The sequence below is a fragment of the Ursus americanus genome, chromosome 30 (genome assembly GCF_024610735.1).
Source record: "Ursus americanus isolate L20-20 chromosome 30, mUrsAme1.1.p, whole genome shotgun sequence".
Lineage (NCBI taxonomy): Eukaryota > Metazoa > Chordata > Mammalia > Carnivora > Ursidae > Ursus > Ursus americanus.
The window spans coordinates 19163071-19188656 of NC_142156.1; the positions used below are offsets into that span (position 1 = coordinate 19163071).

At 53.5% G+C, this 25586-nt stretch overlaps 1 protein-coding gene and 1 long non-coding RNA gene across 15 annotated transcripts in view; one reads left to right on the forward strand and one right to left on the reverse strand.

Annotated features, from left to right (window-relative positions):
* PITPNM2 (phosphatidylinositol transfer protein membrane associated 2) overlaps positions 1-25586 on the reverse strand; it is a 134060-nt gene that overhangs the window by 47099 nt on the left and 61375 nt on the right. The window lies entirely within an intron of this gene.
* LOC123779754 (uncharacterized) lies at positions 10112-17687 on the forward strand. 2 transcript variants are annotated; one of them, XR_015722339.1, is made up of 4 exons: positions 10112-10302; positions 12312-12409; positions 12931-13698; positions 16673-17687. It is a non-coding gene; the product is annotated as an uncharacterized LOC123779754 (long non-coding RNA). The 2 variants fall into 2 exon arrangements; XR_006776279.2 differs by lacking the exon at positions 16673-17687 and having other exon boundaries at positions 12931-15245.

The following is a 25586-nucleotide window of genomic DNA, read 5'->3' on the forward strand; positions in this document are numbered from 1 at the left end:
TGTAGTGGTGCGTTCAAGGCCAGAGATATTGATGGATGGATTCGTCGTGGCTGCGTCAGAATCCGGATACAATCTGAGCAAACGGGATAGCTTTAATACTGTTTTACAAAGATGTCATGATTTATTATTTTTTTAAGATTTTATTTATTTACTTACTTAGAGAGAGAGAGCGTGAGCGGGGGCTGGGGGTTAGGGCAGAACGGGGAGGAGAGAGAGAAGCCCAAGCAGACTCCCGACGCGGGGCTCCACCCAGGACCCTGAGATCATGACCTGAGCCGAAACCAAGAGCTGGACGCTTCACCGACCGAGCCACCCACATGCACCTCAAAGATGCATGATTTAGAGAAATACTTTTCTTTTTTTCCTCTTTCGGATTACTTTGTAGTGAATGCAAACCTTGGAGCCAAGGGAAAACCCACGTAAACTCCATCCAGGAGTATTTACTTGGTTTTAATTTAATGTTTCTGACTGATCTTGGAAATAAAGGTTGCTATTTCTTTCAAAATACAGACTCCTTGGTTCCAGCCCAAATCTACCGCATTGCCAAGGGAGGGCCTATTTGGACGATTTACTGAGGTTAAAATCTCAACCTCATAACCTGGCAGATAAAGTCCTTAAATTCTAGTCTCAACAAACCCTCCAACCTCCTCTTCTCAGCAAGAAATCTTATACTGGGTCCAGATGTCAGGCTCCATACCAGGTGCTAGGGGCCCAGGGGACCAAGACGGAGCCCCCAGGAGCCTCTCGGCCACACGAGAAGACAGACATCGCCTGAGTCATCAGAGACCTGTCGGGGATATTACTCATCCTTAAAAAGGAAGGAGGGTCCTGCTCTAGGCACCTGGCGTGCTTCCTTCTCTTGGAATAAGCCAAGCGAGTTCCTGACTCCAGCCTCAGCCGTGCCTATTAAACCCCCGTACCCCAGCCGTGGCACAGCTGGCTCCTTGTGGTGATCTGGGCCTCGGGCCAGATGCCGCGCCCCTCTGTGGAGGACCCCCTTGGGTCACCACACTCCAGTGTGATCGGATTCCCCGTACACGGCCCCCCTCCTTGACAGCATGGGCAACCCCACACCAGGGACCTCGCCTGCCTCCTTCACGGCTGGAAGAAATTGCAGCAACTCGGTCCTATTCCCCCTTTTCATTCTCTGATTCTGGGGAGCAGCAGGGGTCTGGCACTTAGTAGGTACTCAGGAAGGCTCGCTCAGTAAACGTTCCCCCAACCCCCCTTCAGGCAGATAATGCCACTAAGCAGCCAAAGTGCTAATTACAAACTGCTCTGTTAGCTGTTCCTCGGAGCAACTAGAAGATTCTCCAAGAATAGCGCACGGTCCTTGCCACGTCCCTGGAATAACAAACCCGGTTTCTTGACAGCGTCTGTGACTCAGACTGTTCACAGAGCCAGACTCGCCTCCCCCCAGGGGTGTGCTGTGTGCCGGGGCACACACCTCAGACAGACAGAGGGCTGAATGCTGTTCTCCCCCGAGAGCGCGGGGGGCATCTGAGGCCATCTCAACCCCTTTCCTGTGGGGGAGGCGGGTGTTTGGAAGAGACAAGCGTGGCCCTGAGTGAGATCCAGCAACGCCGGGTGGCCCCATCAGCTTCGCTCTCAGACGCGCACAGCACATTACAGCTTCTCACACGAGGCCACCACGTTCTCATTAGAAAGTCAGTGCTTGCAAGTAGCCAGGGAAAGGTGGGGAGAGGAAAGCCCAGAGGGGCTGAGTCATTGGATGGGGCCACACAGTGAGTCACGGGCAGGACGGCACGAGAATCCCTATCTCCTGGCCTGGGATCCAGGGCTTGATCTACGGTGCCCTTGGGTAAGCATGGGTCCAGGCAGCTCAGGCCACCAACAATTGGGTCCAAATGCTCAACTCGGTAGGGAGCAAGCAGGCCTGGTTGGATCCTGGGCCAAAAGGCCCAGCCAGGGTCCCCAGGGGGAGCTGTGCATGTGTGCACATGCAAATTCACATGTCCGTACAACTCTGCCCAGGCCTTGCTCCATCTCACTGAGTGAGTAGTGTGGCCTTTACAGCCAGGCCTCCCAGGGCTGCTGGGGAACACTATATGCCTGGAAAATTTCCCAGCTCTTCTTTGCAGAGCTATTAGCTTCCCTTCATTGCCCCATAAAATCCTCCTGGCGATGATGGATGCCATCCCATCATGGGAGGGAGGGAGCAAAGAAAACACAAAAGATAAAAAAACCCTCTGGTTAAATTTGGAAAACCCCATGGACACATAATTTAGGAAAAGAAGGCATCAAAGGTAGTGGGGTTACCTAGCTCAGCTGCACAGGCTGTGCACTGCCCAACTCTAAGAAGTGACATTCTCATGGACTACAGGATTGGCAGTCCCATGAGTTGGGCAGTACAGGGAAAGGACCCTGCTTGATTTGGGACAATGTTTTCAAGAGTCTCAAGGTTCACTCCTCACTGACACCTTGTCCTAGCACGAGGACCTTTCAGTTCTCAGGAACTGCCCATTGGTAACTAGTAGGTAGGAAGAACTGACCCAGATCGGAGACGAGTGAGGGTGAAGGGTTTGGCATCTCCTGAGTCATTCTGGGGGCTGGACTGGAATCTAGCTCTAAGACCAGGAGCTCAGAGAAGAATTAGCCATTTTTATGAGCTGAATCTCACTTATTTCTCCCGCATTCTCCTTCCTCTCTCCAAAGCACTCCCCATTCCTATCTCTGTCTTTCACCAGTTCTGGAAAATTCTCAGCAATTAACTCTCCAAACATGGCCTCTAGCTTATTTTTCTCCTCTCTCTGTGGAACTCTAATTAGATGAAAGTCAGGTGTTCTCCTTCTCTCCATGTGTCTTATCTTCTCTACACCTTCCTCTTTCTAGTGTCATATTCTGGGTGGTTTCTTCATGTCTGGCTTCCAGTTACAAACCCTGTCTTCGGTTATGACTACTCTCCTATTTAAGTTCTATTTGGTTCTTTTCCAAACCTGCCTCATCATTTTTTTTACGGCTTTTTATTCCCTGCACGGTTTTTCAGCCGTGCCTTCTATTTATTTAAACGCACCAAACACAGTTATTTTCCTGTCTCTGCCTAAATACTGCAGGATCTGAGGTCCTGAGGGTCTGTTTCTGCTCTAAATCGTTCCTGCTGGCTCTGGCTCATGGTGCCTTCTCTCTTCTTAGGCTCGGTTATTTTTGACTCCGAACTGCTCATTCTCCGTGGAAGTTATGTGTAGAAATCCCCGGAGACTCAGGACAAAGGTCTGTGTTACGGGAGAGGATCTATGTCTGCTTCAGCGAATGCCTGTGTTACTGCCCACGGGAGAGCGCCCTCCACCGCCCGTGAGCAGTTGGTCCGAACCAGCAGGTGGTTTGGGCGCAGCTGGCCACCTTTGACTGTTCCTCCTCCAGGCTCGATAACGAGTGTATTTGTTTCCTGGGACTGTTGTCGCAAAGCACCATGAACTGGGTGGCTTTAAATACTACACTGATTTGCTTACAGCTCTGGAGGCTGGGAGTCTGAAATTAAGGTGTTGGTCAGGTTGGTCCCTTCCTCCATGGCTTTCTCTTAGCTTCTGGAAGTTGCCAACAATCCTTGGCATTCTTCGCCTTGTGGCTGCATCCACGGCCACGTGGCATTCTGTGTGTGTCTCTGGGCCCCTGTGTCTTCACATGGTCTTCTTATAAGGACGCCCACCCTACTCCAGTAGGACCCTAACCTGATTACATCTGCAAAGACCCTATTTCCAAGTAAGGTCACAGATCCACTGGTGATTGAGGGGGGATGGGGACACAATTCGAACCACACTCTTTCCATCAGGGTGTATGAAACCTCTCTGAGCAGCTTAGGCCTTATAATCTCTACATTTTCTTCTCAGCCTGGCCTGGCTTTTAGAATTTTTGCTCTATTCACTACAGCACACTGCCTTCCTTCCGTCACCCCACTAAAGGGGACCTGGTCCCCAGCAGCCTCACCTGTGCCCCCACGGACAGGACACAGGAAAGGACAGTGTGACAGAGTTTTCTCAGGACTCCCTTAGCAGCAAGCCAAGGGCACGCATTTGTCTGCTCTACGAGGAGAACCGTCCTGATTTTGAACGACTTAACTACTTTAAAAAAAAAAAAAACAGAAAAGCGAACAGTCAATACAATAAATTAGATGAAGAGTTTTGTTTTTTTTTTTAATATTAAATCTTCCTTCCATTCTTGGGATAAATCCTACTAGGTCATGCTTATATTACTCTTTTCGTATCTGGCTGAAATAAATTTGCTACTTTTTTTTTTTTCCAGAAAGTTTGTAGGTTTCTACTTGGAAGTGAGACCAGCCAGTGGTTTGGCTGAGTTACCCTCTTGATTCTGATACCAGGGCTCCTTGGAAGAGGACTCGGAAGGCCTCTCCGTGTGCTCCAAAACAGCTTCCATAACACGAGGATTATCTATTTCTTGAAGGTTTAGGAAATTTTTTTTTAAAGATTTTATTTATTTATTCGACAGGATAGAGACAGCCAGCGAGAGAGGGAACACAAGCAGGGGGAGTGGGAGAGGAAGAAGCAGGCTCATAGCAGAGGAGCTTGATGTGGGGCTCGATCCCATAACGCCGGGATCACGCCCTGAGCTGAAGGCAGACGCTTAACCGCTGTGCCACCCAGGCGCCCCTCACTTATATTTTCTAATTAATCAGCATAAAGGTGCATATAATAGTCTTTTCTTTTTAAAATCTCGTCTGTAGTTAATATTCTTTTTGTTTGTTTGTGCCTTCTGCTTTTTTTTTTTTTTTTTTAAATCAGACTTGCCAAAGTTGGGTCTCTTCTATTAGTCTTTTCAAAGAACATGCTTTTAGAATTTTTGATAATCTACTCTGTTTTCTGATTTCACTTACAGCAATATCTTTTTACCTTCTCTGAGTTTATTTTTCTAGCTTCTTGGATTGAAAGCAGACTTCAATAATTGTTATAATTCTTACTCTTACCTGCCTCTTAATAATAAATGAATTTAGAGCTACAAATTGTCCTTTGAGTACTGATTTGGCTTCATTCCGTAGGTTTTTATATTTAGGGCTCTTACTGCTCTTCATTTAAAATCCCATAATTTAGGGGGCGCCTGGGTGGCTCAGTCGTTAAGCGTCTGCTTTCGGCTCAGGGCATGATCCTGGCGTTATGGGATCGAGCCCCACATCGGGCTCCTCCACTAGGAGCCTGCTTCTTCCTCTCCCACTCCCCCTGCCTGTGTTCCCTCTCTCGCTGGCTGTCTCTATCTCTGTCAAATAAATAAATAAAATCTTAAAAAAAAAAAGAAAGAAAAGAAAATCCCATAGTTTAGGGACACGTGGGTGGTTCAGTCAGTTAAGTGTCTGCCTTCAGCTCACATCACGATCCCAGGTTCCTGGGATCGAGTCCCGCATCAGGCTCCCTGCTTGGTGGGGACTCTGCTTCTCCCTCTCGCTCTACCTGCTGTTTCCCCTGCTGGGGCCCCTCTCTCTCTCACTCGCTCTCACTCTAGCTCAAATAAATAAATAAAATCTTTAAAAAAAATAAAAATAAAACACTGTAGTTTAAGATCATCCCTTCAACTCCCTCATCTAACCTAAGAGTTATTCAGTTTTTTTATACCTGATGTGCTCGTCTTGAAGATTTTTCTTGTCAATTCGTATGCAGTTGTAAGAAATAATACAGGGAGGTCACTTGCACAGTACCCGTCACCCGCAATGGTAACATTTTACCGAACTATAATATCACAAGCAGGATACCGACTCTGATAAAATCTACAGATTTTCATCGCACCTCCCCAGTTTTCCTTGTACTTACTTGCGTGTGTGCTGTGTGTATATTACATTCCATACAATTTTATCATCTGTGCGCCTCCATGTAGACATCTGGAGACTTTCAAAGCTCAACATTGTTACTCTATATTTGTCACTTTCCCCCTCATAACATCATCAATTTTATTTACCGTATTTGAAGCTACATCGTTAAGTACAGAAAGTCCACATCTTTTAACTTCAACTTCCCAGTGGAATATTCCTCTTAGCACTTTAAGCAATTCCTCAATCCCTAAAATATGTTCATTTTACTTCTCTTTCATCTGATATTAACATTACTCATTTGCTTCCTTTACTCTGTCCATGAGGGATTTTTTTCCTCATCCTTTTATTTTCAAATTTCTTAAGTTTCTTTTTCAGTCTAATTCAAAAAAACTTTTTTAGCTTATTCCGAGAGACTGTCTCTGTTCTTAATCATTGTGCTTAACTGATGTCTGGATTAATTCTTTTTTTTTTTTTTAAATGATTTTTTATTATATTATGTTAGTCACCATACAGTACATCCCCGGTTTCCGATGTAAGGCTCGATGATTCATTAGTTGTGTATAACACCCAGTGCACCATGCGATACGTGCCCTCCTTACTACCCATCACCGGTCTATCCCATTCCCCCACCCCCCTCCCCTCTGAAGTCCTCAGTTTGTTTCTCATAGTCCATAGTCTCTCATGTTTCATTCCCCCTTCTGATTACCCCCCCTTTCTTTATCCCTTTCTTCCCCTACCTATCATCCTAGTTCTTATGTTCCATAGATGAGAGAAATCATATGATAGTTGTCTTTCTCTGCTTGACTTATTTCACTTAGCATTATCTCCTCCAGTGCTGTCCATGTTGTAGCAAATGTTGAGAACTCGTTCTTTCTGATAGCTGAGTAATATTCCATTGTATATATGGACCACAACTTCTTAATCCAGTCATCTGTTGAAGGGCATCTCGGCTCCTTCCACAATTTAGCTATTGTGGACATTGCTGCTATGAACATTGGGGTGCATATGGCCCTTCTCTTCACTACGTCTGTATCTTTGGGGTAAATACCCAGTAGTGCAATGGCTGGATCATAGGGTAGCTCAATTTTTAACTTTTTAAGGGACCTCCACACTGTTTTCCAGAGTGGCTGTACCAACTTGCATTCCCACCAACAATGTAGGAGGGATCCCCTTTCTCCACATCCTCTCCAACAATTGTTGTTTCTTGCCTTGTCTATTATTGCCATTCTGGATTAATTCTTACCATTTTCTGTTTACTATATGTATTTCCTTTCTTCTTCTTGGCTCTTTATTGGATTCCTTTTGTTTTGTTAGATAGATCTTTTTTTTTTTTTCTATACTGCATTGGACGTTTTGTGTTATTTTCATTTTTCTAGAGCAGGATCAGCAAACTTTTTCCACTAAGGGACACACAGTAATTATTTTAGGCTTTGGGGGCCATGCAGTCTCTGTTGCAACTACTCAGCTGTGCCACTATAGCTGGAAAGTAGCCATAGAAAATACACTAACAAATGGGTGTGGCTGTGTTCCAATAAAACTTTATTTACACAAACAGAGCATGGGCTAGATCTGACCTGCAGGCCATAGTCTGCTGATTCCTGTTCCAGGGATCCTCTTTAAATATTTAACACGCTTAAACATATAATTCTTTAGAGTGCCCAGATTTAATGAGGGTCCACCTCTCCTTCCCCAACAAGAAAAGAAACTTGATAGCTGTATTCATTCTATTTCCTCATTTACCCACCAAACTGTGTAGGTCACCCGAGAACCCCTTCCTGGTCCTCAAATGTCACATCTAGGCTTGGAACACACCTAGAGTCCTCTCTCCCTCCTGGGTACGATTAGACCATTGTCTCCTTCCTCGGTCTCATTCTGTTTTCACCCAACGTTTGCTAACTCATTGTGGTCTCTCTTTTTTTTTTTTAAAGATTATTTATTTATTTATTTGACGGAGAGAGAGACAGCCAGCGAGAGAGGGAACACAGGCAGGGGGAGTGGGAGAGGAAGAAGCAGGCTCCCAGCAGAGGAGTCCTGGGATCACGCCCTGAGCCGAAGGCAGATGCTTAACGACTGAGCCACCCAGGCGCCCCCTCCTCGTGGTCTCTTATGCACTAAAGGCATCTCTTTGCCCACAGGGATATTTAATAATATTTGTTCTATCACTTCGAGGGATTTGGAGCAAGAAGAGAAGGCTGCAGCGAGTCCTCAACATGCAGACTACTTAAACCTTGCCTAAGCAGAACCCTTGTCTCTGCTTAAAATGCCAGGGACCTTTTTTTAAGCCTGGGGTCAAAGAGAACATGAGCTGGTCCTTTCTCTGGTGGCAAAGGAAGGAAGGTGTCAGCAGCTAGGTCGTTTCCGTGCAGCCAGTCTGGGACCACGGAACGGGCACCCGGGCCTCAGCAGAGCTGAGCCCGAGTGCCAGTCCTGCCGGCACTGGATCCACACCCCCGGCTGCTGCGGACGCCGACGGCCCTGTCCTCCCTCTACGGTGATGTGAGCGCTCCCAGCAGGGCCCCCTTTCGCTGGAGCTAGCTCCGACTGGACTTCTGTTATTTACCACCAGGAAAGTCCTGACTAGTCGTAGGTGATGCGTCACCTTTTGGCCTCCTGCATGGTTATTCGCTTGCCGGGTAGACCTTCTCCTCCAAAAGGGCGCTATGAGAAATTTCACTCCACCCCAAGGTCAAAAATGATTAAAAATTTCAAGTCGGCTAAGGTGTTTTTCTTTGTGGAGTCATTCTGAAATCTCACAATCTGCCTTCTGAGTCCACATGAGTCATGGGGAGGTCATGCGGTTAGGGGAAGGCCGCTGCCGGTTGGGGTGGAGGGCAGACATAGGAGGACGTGAAGTCCAGTGCTCTGGACGTGCGCCGATCTTTCAACGTGTGGAGACTTTATCCACGGAACACGGACACTCTGTGAAGCTGGGAAGTTGCTCTAGGCCTCTCACCAATCTGCCCCCCACCCCCGCATGGGGCCTGGAACGACCTCCAAGGTTTGTCCCCTCCCGGAGGCAATAACACCGCCAGCTCGGCCACCTGGCGCGTGCGCAGGTTTGGTGCTAAACAGATACAATAACTTGGTACTAAAATAAAAACGAGCTTGGTGACATCTTGACACAGCTTTGCAGGAACAGCGGGCTCCTGGGTACACAATGTCCCGCTCTGCGCGTCTATTTGTAAATTAATCACACATCGGTAGACTTTGCTTAGATTCACATGTTTCTGGACCACTTGGAGGGGAGATCAGGCTATGGGATCGTCTGATCAACCTCAAAACCGTTCCATCCTTTCAACAGATCCTAGAGGGAAAATCTCCTTCTTGTCCGACCCCTGAGCCACCCTCACCTTGCTCCCCCTCCCCTGCAGAAGCATACAGGACAGGGGGAGGCAGTGCTGGGGGCTCCCCACGAGCCCTGTCTACTTAATATGACGATCTTAAGACAGATCTGAACATACACACTGGTGAGGTGTCAGTGGGAGCAGGATGAAAGCAGGATGGAAAGAAATGGAGAGAAATTAGTCAGAGAGGGGCAGCTTTTATGATATGTTCATGCCCCCGCTAGCCATCGCGCGGCTCCTGCCTCTCCCAGGGGCCCTGCCCTGTGGTGTCAACCTCACACCGCCTCTTCGAACATCATTGCCCAGTCCCGAGCCCCGTCAAGCTTCCTTGAGTCAGCTCAGAGGGGCCCTGAGGATTGAGTCCCAGATCCTGCCCCTCAGGTCAGGGCGGTCGTCGAGCGTCAAAGGAAAGAGTATCAGGCTGAGCTCAGCCACTTGTACGTGTCACAGAAGCCTGACCTGAGTTGACTCGTCTGGGAAGGAGCGCTAACACCTGAACTTTGCCGGAGCTCTTGGGCTGTGCTGGGTACCCAGGTGGAGGAGAGGAGGCCGAGAGCTCACGTTCACATTGCCTGGGAGACAAACGCTCAATTTAGAGCTGTTCCAGAGCATTCTATGCCAGCTGCTCACTGGGAAGGCTTCACCTGAGTGGACCGACGTAGGAACAGTGCCACAGTGGCCCCTCACCCTGGAGGGCGCCCTCACGGGCCTGATTGGCTTCTCTGTGCCAGCAGCTCCTGCCAACACCAGGAGGCCCAGGACCATGCTGCTGCCTCCTTCTGCCAGGTGCCACGCATGAAAGAATTGAACTGACCTGCCCCCTTCTTCCAGTAAGTCCTCTTGGGTTAGCAGAGAAAGGCTGGAAGTCTTTCCGCCCTCTCCCAATCCTGTGGGGCCCTGGACTTTGTCCCAGCCCTCTCGGCTTCAGGCCAGGTGCTTGGGTAACCACTCACCACGTAGGCCTCGAATCTGGCTCTCTCCACATTCAGCCCAATTAGGGGGTCACATGCACTTGGCTGCTCCCCCAGGATTTCATTAAGAACAAGGCCAATAACCAGAGAGTGGAGCATGTGTTAAAGTTTCCCTGCAGGACTTCATCATCGGGAGTTCACTGTTCACTGAGCTCCAGCCCTCGGCCTTGAGCAGAGACCAGGCAGGTGCGGACTGAAGGCATGCTGGCCTTGGGTAAGTTGAGGCGCTCTGATTCACGAGGTGGCAAGCATGTGTGTGAATCCCTTCCTGACAGGAACATCGAGAAGAGGGAAGGAACATTAGTTCCTAAGAGCGAAAGTGGCACCACTGGCCTCTTCATCCCGTAACTGTTCGCCACGTGCCCTGGACAGGCCCCACTCGAGGTCAGGGGCGGGTGGAAGGCAGGACCAGCAGTGTCTAAGGATCCTCTCCACCTCCACAGGCTGTCGGCTGACAGATCTGAACCTGGGGCAACCGGGGGCCCATCGGGGCCCACCAAGGCCATGGGCGCTGACAGTGAGAGACCCCCGGGCTCCCACCACCCCAAGCCCACCCTGAGCTGAGGAACAAGCCCTGGGAGGCTATGCATGAGCAGGAGGGAAAGAAATCAGAGCCATCTGCTTGTCCTAAATTGTTAACTGGGGGAGAAGGGGTGGGCAAACCGTGGGGCCAGGTGGGAACTGGGCGTTGGGAAGGGGGACTGGGACCCGGGACTGGGACCCTTCGGCTGCACACACCCGGGGGATCCAGAGTTCACAGGAGCAGGGCCATGAGCCCAGGGGTCCTCCTGTCGAGGCAGCACAACCCAATTCGTCTCATTCCCCGGCTTACACTCTGTCAAGTAGTTATGAACCACAGCTCCTTGTTCCTTCCTCTCGGGCATTTTGCAGAAGAGTGAACCAAGGCTGGGCAAGATTAGGCAGTTCAGCCAACGTCTCACCGCTGCTAAGGACCAGGCCAGCATGCAGACCAGGTCCCCAAGCACCACCTGGTTCCCTCCCCACGGGTCTCACATCACCACACAGAACCAGCAACTCTATCTGCCCCACCTACTGTCCCTGTTCTACCTTGGCCTTGGTTCAGACCCTGTCGGTTCTCCGTGGTGGCAGAACAGCTGCCCAACTGCTCCCCACGCTTCCAGTTTGGGTCCCCCCAAATCCTCCCAGAAGCTGTTAGATGTGGTCAGACACTCTCTGAGTGTGTGTCTGACCACATCTGACAGCTCCCTCTGGGGTCAGGGGCCCTGCTCCCAGAACATCCCTTAAGGAGCTTATTTTCTGCCCATGACCTCTCTGGTCCTCCCACCTGGCCGCCCTGACTCCCCAGTTCCATCCGCTCTTCTCGGTGTTCCCTGAAGCCACGCCGCAGGCAGCTCCCCCCCTGCCCTCCCTAGCACCCAGCTTTGAAGCCCTCAAGGGCAGTGCTTGCATCTTCTCCCCAGTCCCCCTTGTCTGGCACATGGCGGGAGATCCCTCACTGTTGCCTAAAGCATTTGCTGCGACTCACACTTGCTGCTCCTTCTGTCACAAAAGCCCTTCCCCACCTGGTCTACATGGCAAACCCCCAAAGTGTCCTGTAAGACTTTGCCTAACCAGCTCCTGCTCTAGGAGACCTCCCAGGCCACTCCAGGAGAAGCTGGGTGCCCAGGGCCCCCCAATAAGCACCTGTTCCCACACCATTCCCACTGTCTGGGCCCAAACTGCAAGGCCCAAGGGCAGTGCCCATGTCTGGCTCACTCAGTGCTGGGCACGCCACAAGGCACTCTGCAGACCTCTAGAAATCCTTGGCAAGTGGGGGTCAGGGATTCCGGGCAGGGAGAAGACTGGCCAAGGCGCATGGCAGGGTACAAAGAGCCAGGGTGTTTCCAAACAGTCAGAGAGAGGGTGCTTTGGGTCATTCCTGGGGGATCTTCCAAGAAGCAGTCTTCGGGGGGGCAGTAAGTCAATGAGCCACCTCCCCTATGGTTCATAACACGGTGGCCATTGAGCCTGGTAGAGGGTCTCCAAGACGGAGTGGTGGGCACAGATCAGGCCAGGAGGGAAGCTGCCTGGGCCCCAGATGTGACCTGTAGACTGTGGCTTCTGGAGCTGGGTCTGTGCTCTCTGCTGTTGGGCGGGGGGACTATTGCAGCCTCACAGCCCTCCACAGCACCCCTGCCCCATGAGAGTGGAAGAAGTGCTTATCCAGCAGGTCTAGCTTACGGCTGACTGCTTTGTTCACAGAATCCATCTGAACTTTGCTCTTGGACCAGTGCAAGGCTAGCAGCTACAGCCAGGATGGACACCAGGCTGGCCTGAGAGCCACAGAGCACGAAGTACAGGTGAGCTCAAGGATAAGGGGGGCAAAGCAGAACCTTAGGCCAAAAGGCCCCTGGCATTTGATGTAAGTGTGGTTCTGGTGAAGTGATGATGTTAAACCGACAAATCCGTGGAGAACGAAATTGGATCGGTGGCTGCCAGGGACTGGGCGTGGGGAGATGGGGAGTGACTGCTAATGGTTTCCGGGTTTCCTTTTGGGGTTATGAGAATGTTCTGCCACAGACAGAGGTGGCGGTTGCACGACCACAATCTAATATATTGTGTGTGTATTAAATGCCGTGGAATTGTTAACATAGTTTTATGTTAGGTGAATTACATCTCCAAAAAAATTTTTTTCCAGGAAAAGAAAAAGTCAAGCGAAACTCCAGTTAATCAGTTTCCCTTCTTTGTCCAATGAGTCCTGGCAGCCGCCCCTTTTCTAGTGAGCCAGCATGCCAGCTTCTTATCCCAACCACGAGGCCTTGAGGGCTCAGCGCACCCTCAGGGTGTAGTTTTCTGACTCAACCTTTGTTTCTTTACCAAGGATCCCCCACAGACTGTAAGAAAGGAGAACTGACTGGGTCCCTCTTCTGTTTAAAGACCTTCAAGAGTTCACCTTTATTCACCAAAGAACACCTAAGCTCCTCATCCTGGCGCTCGAGCCCGAGCAGGAGCTGAAGCCCGGACAACCCCATGCGTCGAGGTCCCTGGCCAATCTCTGTGCCTGCACTTGCTGCCAGCGTCTGGGTCCCCACCTCCCCAGGGACACCCTGCCTAGGGAGCCGAGCCCCAACAACATCTGCCTTGTTGATAAAGCCGTCCCTGGCCCACAGCCTCCCTGGCCCACAGCCTCCTTGGCCACGGCTGCCCTTCCCTCCGCCAAGCTCTCTGCGCACGGAGGGGGTGTTACTGGGCATAATGCTACCGCTCGCCTGAGCTGCTTTGAGATCTTGCGACCCCACAAAACTATGAGTTCTTGGAGGAACGGGGGCCATGTGTCGTCTGCTGAGGATCCCAGGGCCTGCTGCCACCACAGGGCTGCCCGACTTCTGGGGGCACTCTTCCCTCCCACACAACACCACTTCCACCCACGGATCCCTCCACGGCTCCTCCCGAACCGACGCACAGCCCGCCCGCAGAGAAACAAACGGCTGTCACAAACAAAGGTCGGAAGAGAGCACAGCTTTGCCTCCAGTTAGACAGACGTGTGGACACAGAGTCCAGACAGCACGCACAGGGGCAGAGGCCCGGGGAACGCCCAGGGCAAGTGCAAAGCAGAGCCAAGGCAGGGTTCCAGAGTCCCCGGGCACAGGTATGGTGTGCTTTTATAGGTGCCTGGGGTAGGGCAGGGGCACTTAAAGGTGCTAGGTTGACATGGACGGAATCACGGAACTCCGAAACTGAAGGAGAAACTAACCCAACACTGTCGTTGTAGAGATGGGAAATTAAGGCCGGGAGTTGATCTGTTCACCCGTCTGTCGATGCATCCATCTATCCGTCCATGCACATATCCATCCATCCATGAGTGCATGAGACCATGCATTCCCCCACACATGCATGTATCCACACATGCATCCACGTATCCCTCTACATCCCCATGCATCCATCTATCATGCATCCATCTATCATGCATCCATCCATCACGCATCCATCCCTTCCCCCCCTTCCCTCTAGGAACTGAGGGCAGAGCTGGAACTAGAGCCCAGAGTTCTGGCCTCTCAACCCACAGCTCTCTACAATGTGCCGCAGTTGCCTTCTTTAAGCCCATGGCAGCTCTGAGACCCTTTCTGACCCAACAAGGGTTGGCAAGAAAGAACCTACTGGTGGGGCTTGGACCCAGGTACAGACTATGCCAGGCACCTGCCCTCAGGCCGGTTCACTGACAGCTCTGGAGATGTGAAAACTGCAGCCTTCACGGGGTCCCTCTGACCGTCGAGAGCAAATGTTCTCAGTGCAGCATGGGGCTGCAGGGCAGGCGTGCCTCGGCGGGGGGCTGGGGAGGCGTTCCAGCAGGCAAGGGGCTGAGCAAAGCCTGAGACAGGACTCCATGGCAGGTGGCGAGGGGTCCTTGGGTTGTCACGGGATGACCGATGGGAGATGAGTGGGAAAGAGCTTGCACACCGGGGAGCATGGACCCTTGGGGGTTTCAGAGCCTGTCAAAGCCCAGATACAAGGGAGACCCTGAAGGTTGTGGGGGAGGTGGTCCCAAGAACAGTGGGCAGATGGGATTTAGGCAAAGCTTCACCCCCACTCCGAGCGCCTGGGGCTTCAGTGAGTACCGCAGAGAAGACCCACGGGCGGAAGCAGATCCAGCGCGATCGGCTGCCAACTGCTGGGAACAGACAAGGTGGGGAGGTGGCACAGGTGCTCTTACAAAAGGGACGATCTGAGAAGCAGGAATTACAGCAGGAGGTGGGCGGTGCGTCCCAAGGGAGGCCCTGCAGCGGCAGAGGGCTCCTCTTCTCCCTTCCCGCCTCCCTGCCAAGGGAGGGGCCTGACTCGCATCTGCCTACACCCCTGCATGTGCACCTGGGTCCCCATATGCTTCCTCCCTCCCCATTTCAACGTGCTTTGGCTGCAAATCCAGGGAGACTGTTGCCGTGTCCCTAGACTCCCTCCCAGAGAGGCAGCGAGATGCAAGGGCAAGTCTGAGCCCCAGCACTTGCTCTTCTCACCTATGTCCTTAGATATGATACTTAAAACTGAGCCTCCGTTTACTCCTCTGTAAAGAGGGGTGGTGATACATCCAGCAAGGAGGTCAGACGTAAGTGTGGAGGGCACGCCACGCAATGAAGATGGATTCCATCCCCCACAGTAATACTAGAAATATCTAACTGCTGGGCACTGCCGGTGACGTGGGCTGTGGGGCGGGGGGGGGGGTGTTCCTGCAGGCACTTGGGGCGGCATCCTCCCTCAGCTCCAGGAATCCCAGGGGAGGGACACCGTGGGCGCCTGGGAGCAGAGCCTATTTGCAGAAGGCTAAAAGTAGAGGTCTTACCCTCGGGGCCAGATGTATTTAGGAACCCAGAGCTCCCCGCGTTTAGCGGGTGATAACTGCATCGTTCAGCAGCGTCCAATAACCAAATACACTGACATTTCTGCAGGGAAATACGTGGACGTAGACTGCATGAAGGTTATAAATAGCCTCACTTCGGTTCAGGCGGGATTTTGCTGCCAAATGAGTGATGAAAAAGCATTTGGTTTTCTGAGCTTGCTGGATTCTGGAATCGAGGCTCAGGAATTATGGCTCTGCATGTCAGAGTTTCTTCCCCGGGAAACAACTGTGCGTCAGCCCTGGTTCATCCCACAGCCGATGCGGCCCAGACGATGAGCATCACACACACCCTGCCCCCAAAACTCGCCAGGCCGCGACCCCGCGGGACTCAGTGCAAGATCAGTCACAAACCAGAGACAGCTTTGCACACACACATAAACACACAGAGAAATGTGTGTAAATATAATTACATCAGCAAACAATGATGGGAGCCCTACTCTGGGGATGGAACCCAGCCCTGTGCAGCCCCAGCGGCCACAGACACTGGCTTGGGCCAATCCCTGCCCACGTTGCTGAGCCACACATGTGTCCAGGCCTGCACCTGGACCACAGGAGGAAGGGGCAAGGAGGAGGAGTAGGGCTGGGGCTTGGCAGCCACCGGCATCCTATTCTCTGGATTCCGGAAGGGCAGTGAGAGCACCAAACAGACTGCGGTCCAGTCCTGGTCCTGCCACATAGGAGCCGGCGGCCTCAGAGGGGTGGCCTGACCTCCTCCCTGAGCTGCATTTCTTCACCTGCCGAGTCCAAATAATGGGGCCTCTGCAGGTTTTGGGGGGCGCATGCAGGTGCCCCCAAGGGCCTGGCACTTGGTGGTGCTTGTGAAATGCTTGCGGACTGTTCTGTGACATTGCTTCAATGTCCAGTATAAAAAGAGCAGCTCTAACGGGACGGCTTTTCAGTCCCAGAGATGCCCCCACGTCCCCAGGGCTCTCTTCTGAGGTAAGGCTCTAGTGGGTTTCTGTCCTATATCAGGTTTTCCATATGAATATACACAGAACTTTCTGGCTGCTCTGGCTGCCAAGGGATCTTCCAAAGGACTGGACTCAGGGTCTGGAGAGAAAAGCCTAGAGCAGGGACAGGCTTACCGTGGAGGAAGGGGCAAGACATCAAAGACAGAGCACGGGCTTTGAAGCTAGAACAGGGTTCCCATCAAGGCTCCCCCTTTCACCTGGTCTTTTCTGACCCTCAATTCTTTTTTTTTTTTTTTTAAGACTTATTTATTTATTTTTAGATGTGGGGGCAGAGGGAGACGGAGAGAGAGAAACTCAAGCAGACTCCCCACTGGGCACAGAGCCTGACACGGGGCTTGATCTCATGACCCTGAGATCACGACTTGAGCCAAAACCAAGAGTTGGACGCTCAACCGACCGCGCCACCCAGGAGCCCCTCCGACCCTCAGTTCTTCTGTTTATAAAGCTAGGCCCAGTGCCATGTGCACTCAGAGCGCATCTGAGGGGGGACAGATTAAGGGACGGTGCGACAGAAAAAGCCCGGCGTGCAACACCCCAGAGATGGCCATGGCCGCCATGATTGCTGTGACGTGACACCGTACTGGAACCACCCTCCCAGCGGAGCGCTTCCCTTTGAACTGTACCCTTGCGTTCCAGTTAGGGTTCGAAGAAATGACTCATTGAGACCACTATTACCAATCTTCCCGCTGCCCGTTTGGGTCCCTTGCCCCCGCTCTCTCACTCACCCCACGGTAACACCAGGGCGGCGTGCGGATGTGCCTCCCTGACCTCCAGCGGACCGGGGACTTGGTCAAGGTCATTGTGCAAGTCAGTCACAGGGAGGAAATGAGAGTCCCTGATTCTGGGCCCCGGGCTGTCCCAAAGCCATCCCGGCCTCATGGCACTCTGGGGAGAAGAAGCTCCTAAGGGGGCACAGGTGTGGGAAGTGGCATTCGGTGACCTGGGCTGGGGGAGGCACAGGGCAGAGGGTGGCTGGGTGCAGGAAAGAGTCACCCTCTACTGGCCCAAGACCATCGCACACAGTCTGGCTCTTCTATCTTTGGCGGGGAGCCTGGGGCTATTTTGGGAAGCTCTGCACACAGCCCGCCACTTCCCTGCCAGGCTGACTAGGTCAAAAACAAAACCAACCCAGCAACAGCCCCATGTCAACAGGGTGGGAAGTGAGGAGGCGCTGAACAGCCCCAAACTGAACAGCAGGAACGGGGGAAGTGGGGGGCGGCGGGGGAAAACACAATCTTCCCACCCTGCAAAAAAAAAAAAAAAAAAAAAAGAAAAGTGGTAGGAAACAAACAAACAAGGCTAGCTGGAAGCAAGATGTAGTGGAAAAGACTAGTTTTGGAACCAGACAGACCTAAGTTCAAATTCAAGCTTTGTCTTCAAGGAAGTCATTCAACCACTTCAGGCCTCGGTTTACCCGATCGCCCACCTGGCAGGGGTGGGTGGGATTAAATGAGATAACACTGGGGCTCTGGGCATGTGTAAGAAGGGTGACACCTGTCCTCCTTCCTGACGAGTCCAGTCATCCCTCTAGGTTGCTTAAAGCCACCTCTGCTGGGCAGCCCCCTACAGCCCCCGTCCTGCCCAAAACAGGTACTCAGCAAACACCTGTGGACAGAATACACCAGGGAACAGGGCTGGCAGTAGAGACAGCAGGACCAAGGACGGACACAGTCATCTGGGGGCATTTCCGAGGAGCCCAGCACCTTGTGAGTAGCTGACACAAGTCACCATGTGAGTCCCTTGTCTCAGATCAATGCCCTTCAGATGAGAGACAAGGGCTCAGAGGAGAGAAATGCCCAAGGTCACCTGGCAAGTCAGAATTTCAGGAGGCCAGCAGCCTCCAGCAAGGGCTGAGGTTCTCACCATGCTGTGTCCTGGTCCTTCTGGAGGAAATAATGTGGGCTGATGGGCAGCAAAGGCAGTGTGCCTCAGAGAGGAAGGTACAGGTGGGGGGGAGTATTCTGGAATGATCATCCTTCCCCTGGGGCCTGGGCTCACGGACCTGAGCTAATTACAGATTAAGGGGGACCGGTGCATGTACTGGAGATGGGACGAGCCCAGTCTGACCGCTGGTCCTGTACTTGTTCTCACTCAACTCTCAAAAAGGCCCAGGGTTGGAGTCACAATAGCCCAAAGACGGAAGCAAACCAAGCATCCGTTGCCGGAAGAACTGATAAACAAAGGGGGTCTATCCACACACTGGAATGTCATTCATCCTTCACAGGGAAGGAGACTCTGACACCTGCTACGCTGTGGATGATTCTGGAGGCCGCTGTGCGGGGTGAAATAAACCAGTCAGAAAGGACAGGCGCTGTGTGATTCCAGGTACATATACAAGGCACCCAGAAGAGTCAAATTCACAGGGGCAGAAAGCAGGACGGGGTGCCGGGGGCTGGGGGAGGGAGGGGTGACTGTTTCATGGGGACAGAGTGTCAGTGTGGAGACAGCAACGAGTTCTGGAGATGATGGTGGGGACGGCTGCGCAGCGGGACTGAGCTTGATGCCACGGAACTGGACACTTACAGGTGGTTAAAGTGGTAAACTCTGTTACACGTATTTTACTGCAATAGGGGGAAAAAAAAAAAGGAAAGGTTAAAAAAAAAACCCTCCAGAATTGGGTACAGGGTCTTCTTTCAGGGTGATAAAAATGTTCTGGAACTAGACAGTGGTGCTATTTGCACACCATCGTGAATGTACTAAACGCTACTGAATTGCTCACTTTAAAGGAGTCGATTTTATGTTATATGAATCTTACCAAATAAAAAAAACCTTTAAAGCCCCTGGGTGTGAGCCAGGCAGCTCCCGCGGACGGGCACCCTGGGAGAGGCTCCTGGGGGAGGGCGGGCAGGATGCCGAGCCAAAAGACAGAGCAAGGGGTGGGAAGACCCAGCTGCGGAGGCAGAGGGCTCGTGGGGGCAGCGGGAGGGGTCTGATGGCCTGGGTACTGGGGGGTACCCCCCACCCCCACCCTGAAAACCCACCAGCCAGCCAGAGGGAGGGTCTAGGGGTCTGGGGCTGGCTCTGCCACATCTGCTTGGGTACTCTTGGGGGAGTCCCTGAGCTTTTGGATGGGGTTGTCTGTCCCCGAGATAAGTACAGGCTCAGAGCTCTCAGGGACGGGGATGCTCTCTGCAATGCCCACCCTGGAGGGCTGCTAGACCACCTCCCAGGATGGGACGCTCATCACCTACAAGGTCCTGCCAGGGAGTCCCTATGCTGTGCAGTTGGCCTCCTGGGGACTCAACCTAGGGTCCTGGTTGGCTCTTCAGAGCTGCATTCTGCTTTTCTTCCCCAGGACACCTTAAGATAGGTGTCCAAATGGCACACCCTCTCCAGGGTAGCTGCCCCCTCGGCCACCACCTCCTCTGCTCTGGGCACTCTGATTCTATTAAAAGAGGCAAAGCCGCCCTGGCCGACAACAGGGCCGGAGGCTGCTAGAAGCCCCAGATCTGGTTTCTGGGACCAGCTGCCAGCCCACTGACCCCCTGGCCAGTGCAGCAGACTACCTGGTGACATTCTGCTGCTGAGTGAAAATTCCTGTCCACCTGAAATCTCGGACTGCGACCTGATATGGAAGCGGGGTCTTTGCAGGTGTGATTAGTTAAGGATCTCGAGATGAGATCATCTTAGATTTAGGGTATGCCCCAAATCCAGTGACGGGGGGCCTTGGAGAAGAGGAGGAGAGACAGAGGGGCTGGCCATGAGTGCACAAAGGCAGAAACAGAGTGATGCAGCCACAAGCCAAGAAACACCTGGGGCCACCAGAAGCTGGAAGAAGGAAGGGAGGATTCATCCCCTAGAGCCTTCGGAGGGAACACAGGCCTGCAGACACCTTGATTTCAGATTTCTGACCTCCAGAAGTACGAGGCAATAAAGTTTGGTTGCTCTAAGCCCAGCCTGCAGTCCGGTGTGATGGCAGTCCCAGGAAATGGGACATGGGGTCTGTGGCATTGGGAAGCAGGATACTGCCCAAGCTGACTGCACAGACGTTAGCCAGTGTCCCCCTGCTCCAGGGTGACGTTAGCCAGTGTCCCCCTGCTCCGGGTGTCTGCAGAAGGACCAATGGTGCCCTGGTGGAGAGGCCACACCAGCACCTGGGCAGGACTAAGCCTGTGACCGGACTGTTACCAGGCCTGCAGCCAGTTAGCTCAGGGCACTTGGGGAGCCGGTGAGAAGCCCTTCTGCATCCACGAGGAAGCCACTCAGGGGAGGTGGCCACTGGATGTGCAGCCACCCGGCCTCCCCATTTTCCCTGCTTCCCCACACTGGCACCTGGACAGCCTTTTCTAGGCCCCCAGGTGCACCAGCCCTAAGAAAGCAGACAGAGGCACTCCCCGGGTGAGGTCCTAACCCAGGGACAGCAGGCTCCTCTGATGAGAAGTGCTCCACCCCCGCCCTGACCTTCGGTTCAACATCTCCTACCCCTCTCTATTTTGGGGGAACCTCTCACTAGGGTAGGAAGCTGGCCAGGACCTCTCCGACAATTCAGCATCTCCAAAGCCCCGGCATGCCACCTTCCTAGCTCGTGGATGCTACCGTGCCTATGGACAAGGTTAGGACCGTCCCAGCTCACAGGGCTCTGAGAAGCCGAGTCCAACATTTCTCAAACTCACAGACAGGGATGAGCTGCTTTAGAAACATTTAGTGAGCTTGTTCAAAATGCAGATGCCTGGCCCTCCCTCCCAGAATCAGAACCAAATCAGAACCTCTGTATGAGAAGGCCAGGACCCTGCATTTAATACACGTCTCCCAATGATATCAGGAAGCGTACTGGAGGTAAGAACAAGAGGCCGGGTCAACCTCTTTGTGCAGGTGGGGAGAGCAGACATGGAGCAGGGCTTGCTGGAGGTCACACGGCATAGCCAGCCTGACTGGTGTCCTTCTGGGTCTGGAATCAGATGACTGAGCCCCCTGTGCTCAAAGAGCCCTTCTCCCAGGTAAGGCTTCCATGAGGACTGCTCAGGTCCCTGGGCACCTGGCACTCACTCTCCTCTTGGCCCTTCTTAGACTTCAATGTCACCACAAGCTCTGCCTTGGAGCTCAGGCCCTGTGTGTGGCTCACAGTGGCCTTCCCGGGGCCTGGCCAGAGCAGTTCTTCGACAAAGGCAGGTGCCCGGTAAATATTTGTTAAGTAAATGATGTGGAGTCCACATTCTGCCCCAGAGCAGCTGTCTGACCTTGGGCAGTTCCCTCCACCTCTCTGCCCCACCGTAGAAAAGATCCTGGTCCTCTGCCTTGACCATTTCACAAAGCCACTCAACCAAGGAGAGTCTAACCAATAAAGCTGGATGCAACATGCTTTGGAAACTGCAAAGCCACATCCAAGCATGAGCTCTGCACACCAGCAGGAATGCAACCATCAAGTTTTCACTGACTGGAGATGAGCGGGGAGCCCAGGGCAGCAAGGCCAGCCAGGAGATGCCACGGGAGGACAGGGCAGTGGGAGAGGGCCCGGGGCAGTCCTGTCTTCCGCAGTGAGACAGGCAGGCAGATTCCAGAGGCTTGGCCAGCTTTTCCCCACCAGCACTGTCCACTGCTCTTGGGGGCCTAAGTCCTACCCTAGTCATACCCTGGGAGGCTGTGGTAGGACCCTGGCCATTTGCGGGCCTGTTTCCCAGGGGCAGTGAAGATATGAGCTAGACCATTTCCAAGGGCCTGAGGACCATGGTGGCAGCGGCTCTGTGCTCTGGGGACACCCCCCCCCACTGGCAGGTGCTCACTGGTGTTCCTCCCAGAGCCTTCCCTTCACAGACAGGCTTCCTGGAGCGCCCAGGCAGGGCGACTCAGAGGAACGCGACACTTGCCAGGCCGAGGCAGGAGCCCCTCCCACTGGCTGCCACTCTCGCTTCCCATGACTGCCAAGTGGTCAGAGAGAAGGGCTGCCCATCAGATGGAACGCTCTGCTCCAAGGCACAGGGCAGCACCTCTTCCTCACGCTGTACCCAAGGCTGCCGCTCGGAGCCCTGCCGTCTAAATGACCTCACAGGGACCAACCGGTTCTTCAGCCTGGCCTGGGCTAGATGTGGGGGGTGTGGGGGACACTCCTAAGGGCCCAGCACCCACATGCCGCTTCATGCATCAGCCCAATCCGGGTCGATCGTGGGGCGAGAGCTGGGCCTGAGAAGGCTGGGACTCAGGCCAGCACTGCTCAGAAGGGGCATCACCATGTCCCCAGCAAGGGCCCTCCATAGCTGTAAACGGGGAGCAGTGGGGCAGGGGCCAGTGGGGGGAGGAAGGTGGAGTCCGTCCTGCCTCTAGGAGCCACCCAGCCCAGCATGGCTCTGAGTGACTTGGGAAAGCTCCTCCGGGTCTCTGTTGGTCTCTGCCCATTTGCTAGGCCTGACCTGGAACCCCGGTGTGCTGACTGCTGCCTGGGAAGTCAGAGGGCTAATGGTGACCCAAACACCAATTCTGGCCCCGGCTCTCTCTGTGGGTCCAGGGGAGGCCCCTCCTTGGCGCTATGGCCACGAGCAGCTCCAGCTGGGACACAGCCCTGTGCCTCGGTTTCCCCATCAGCACCCCTGCTGTGCCATGTACGCTCAGGGGACTGGCAGAGCCCAGGCTTCATCTTCTAGGCCCCAGGCAGCTCCGTGACCACACCTCCTGACAGAAGGTCCCCCTGGCTGTGAGCAGCACCGGCCTTCCAAACATTTGGGAGCACGAAAAGCAGCAGCTGGCCTGGCCCTGATCCTAGGAGGACAGGCTTTGATAGGGAGCGGCCGTTTGAAAGCAATCCATTTTTAAGTCCTGTGCTGGAGGACAGCCTTATAAAACGGTCACCCTGTCACCTTACTCCTGTGGGCCAGGCAAGCACAGTCTCACATTCTCACCCAACACCCCTGTTCTGCACAGAGGGAAGCTAAGTTTCCCGGGATTAGCAACTTCTGGAGGTCACGGAGCCGGGACTCACCCTCCAGCCCGTGGCTAACAAGCCTTGCTCTTCCTGCCACCCCAGGTCTGTCCCGACCTCCCAGTTTCCCCATCCTGGGAGCCCGGAGTCTCGGGAAGGCCTAAGCCACGCAGGTAAGCAGGAGCCCAGCAGGTGAATGAAGCCAGGCAGCAAGAACGTTTTAAAATGAACCGTCCCCTGGTTCCCGGTCCGCGCAGCCTGCCGCAGCCTGCCAGAGCCCCATCACGGCCACAGGCTGCGATGATGGTGTGCCCACACCAAGAAAGCTGTGAAGTGCTTCACGAGGGCACCGAGCGACAGGCCAAGGGAGGGCACTGGCAGGGAACAACGTGCTCTGCTCACACAGTCCCTCTTGGCCCTTCCGGTCTCCAGAGGGCACCTGCCATTAACCCTGTTGCACAGACCAGGAAACTGAGGCTCGGAGAGGCCAAAGGAATTCTCCAAGTTCTCGTGCCCAGGCTGATGGCAGAGGGGGGATCAGGACAAGGTCTTCTGACTCGCTTTCACCCTCTGCTCTCCCCCAGCACCAGGTGGGCACCTAAGGGTGGGAGACAGGCTAGAGGTGGCCCAACGTCCCAGAGCTCCTCTGGGGTACCGCCTCCTGTTCTCCCTGCTACCCTCCAAGCTGCCTTCACAGAGGTGATGGGGACCTGGGGAGAAAACGGCCTCTCGCTATGGCAACAAGGTGGGGAAACTGAGGCACACGCTGCGGAGCTGCTGCTAGCTTGAACTGAACAGAGCACGTCAAGTGGCTGACTTATTCACTCCCACCAGGCTAGGCTTTGTCAGGGAGATAATGGAGGCATGGAGGTTGCGAGGAACAGGGATGGGACTGGCGGTCTAGCGCTCCCTCGCCACAACTGCCCCAAGGATCGGAGGGTAGCCATTTACTGCGAGGGGCTCTCAGGAGCCCAGGCGGCAGGGGGCCACAAGGCTGACATAATGGAAGCATTCACAACCACAGGTTGAACCAGCACCCCATCAAGAAGCCATCAAGAGTCACAAACAATTTTCTCTGGGCCTGGGACAGGCAGCAGGCTGTGTCCTATGGAAGAAGAGACTCAGGCCACCAGGCAGGGGCCCTGGGGAAGGCATCAGGGAGCCCCAGGAGGGAGCCGGGGAGGAGCCTGACCTCGGAGGCCCTCGTGCCCGGGACCACTGCCTCTAGAGAGACTGCGTGGCCTGAAAGTCTCACCCCTGTGGCTCCCTCTCGCCCAGCCACTGGCCTTATCCATGTGGCTTCTTGTGGGGTCTCTGAGGTACAAATCCTCCTCTGTTTCTGTCCACCTTTGGGGAAAAGCCCTTAAACTGCCTAAGTCTTTTTTTTCTTTCACATACCTTTTAACTTACAGAAAAGTTGCAAATATCACGTGAGAACTTTCAGACACCCGCACCGCAGCACCACCGTTTACATCATTGGCTTTACCACCGAGTGCTCTCTCCCTGCACGTCTCTACGCTCACAGTCTACACGCGTGCAGTCGGTGTGGAAGCGTCGGAGCGCAAGGTGCTGCGAAGTCCAAGGGCATGAGCACAATCCCACTCTGCCCGGCACCCTCACACACCCCTCCCTCGTGCTGAGGCGTGTGAAGGGGGAGGAAACTGAGGCTCAGTCTCTTGACACGCGGTGCCCCTCCCACTACATCGAGCCATCCACACCTAAGCTCTCGGCATAGAGCAGACGGACCCCTCTCTGCAGACTGTCTTCCCGATGATGTGATGATGCCAGAAACATTTTTAGAAGAAAGGAGAATAAAGAGCGGGTCCGGCCCAGGTGATGGAAGTTCTCTACGGTACAGTGTTGACTCCCGAGTTCCAGGCAGGAGTGGGGGGCTGGGGGGCAGACAGTGACGGGCTCCCCACTCAGGCCCTGGGCTGGGGCCTCCTTCAGGGCCTGTTCTCCACTTCTTTCTTTTTCCTTTTCTTTCCTCAGACAACTAGGATGGATGGACTCCTTCATCACAAAGCTCAGTGGCACAGGGCCCAATGAACGAACGAACGAACGAATGAATGGATTTGAATCTGAGATCTGAGTTCACGCTCTGGCTTCCCTGGGCGGGTTACTCAAGCCCACTGAGACTCAGTGTGCTCTTGTGTAAAATGGGACCACACCAAGCACTTCTAATGCGGCTGCAGACTGTTGACTTAGATGAGATGGGGGGGCAGAGACTGCTGAGACTGTGCTCTGAGAAACGAACCAGAAATGGGGAGAAACTGGGAAGCAAAGCCAAGGAAGCCTAAATACGAACAGTCCAGAGCAGGGAC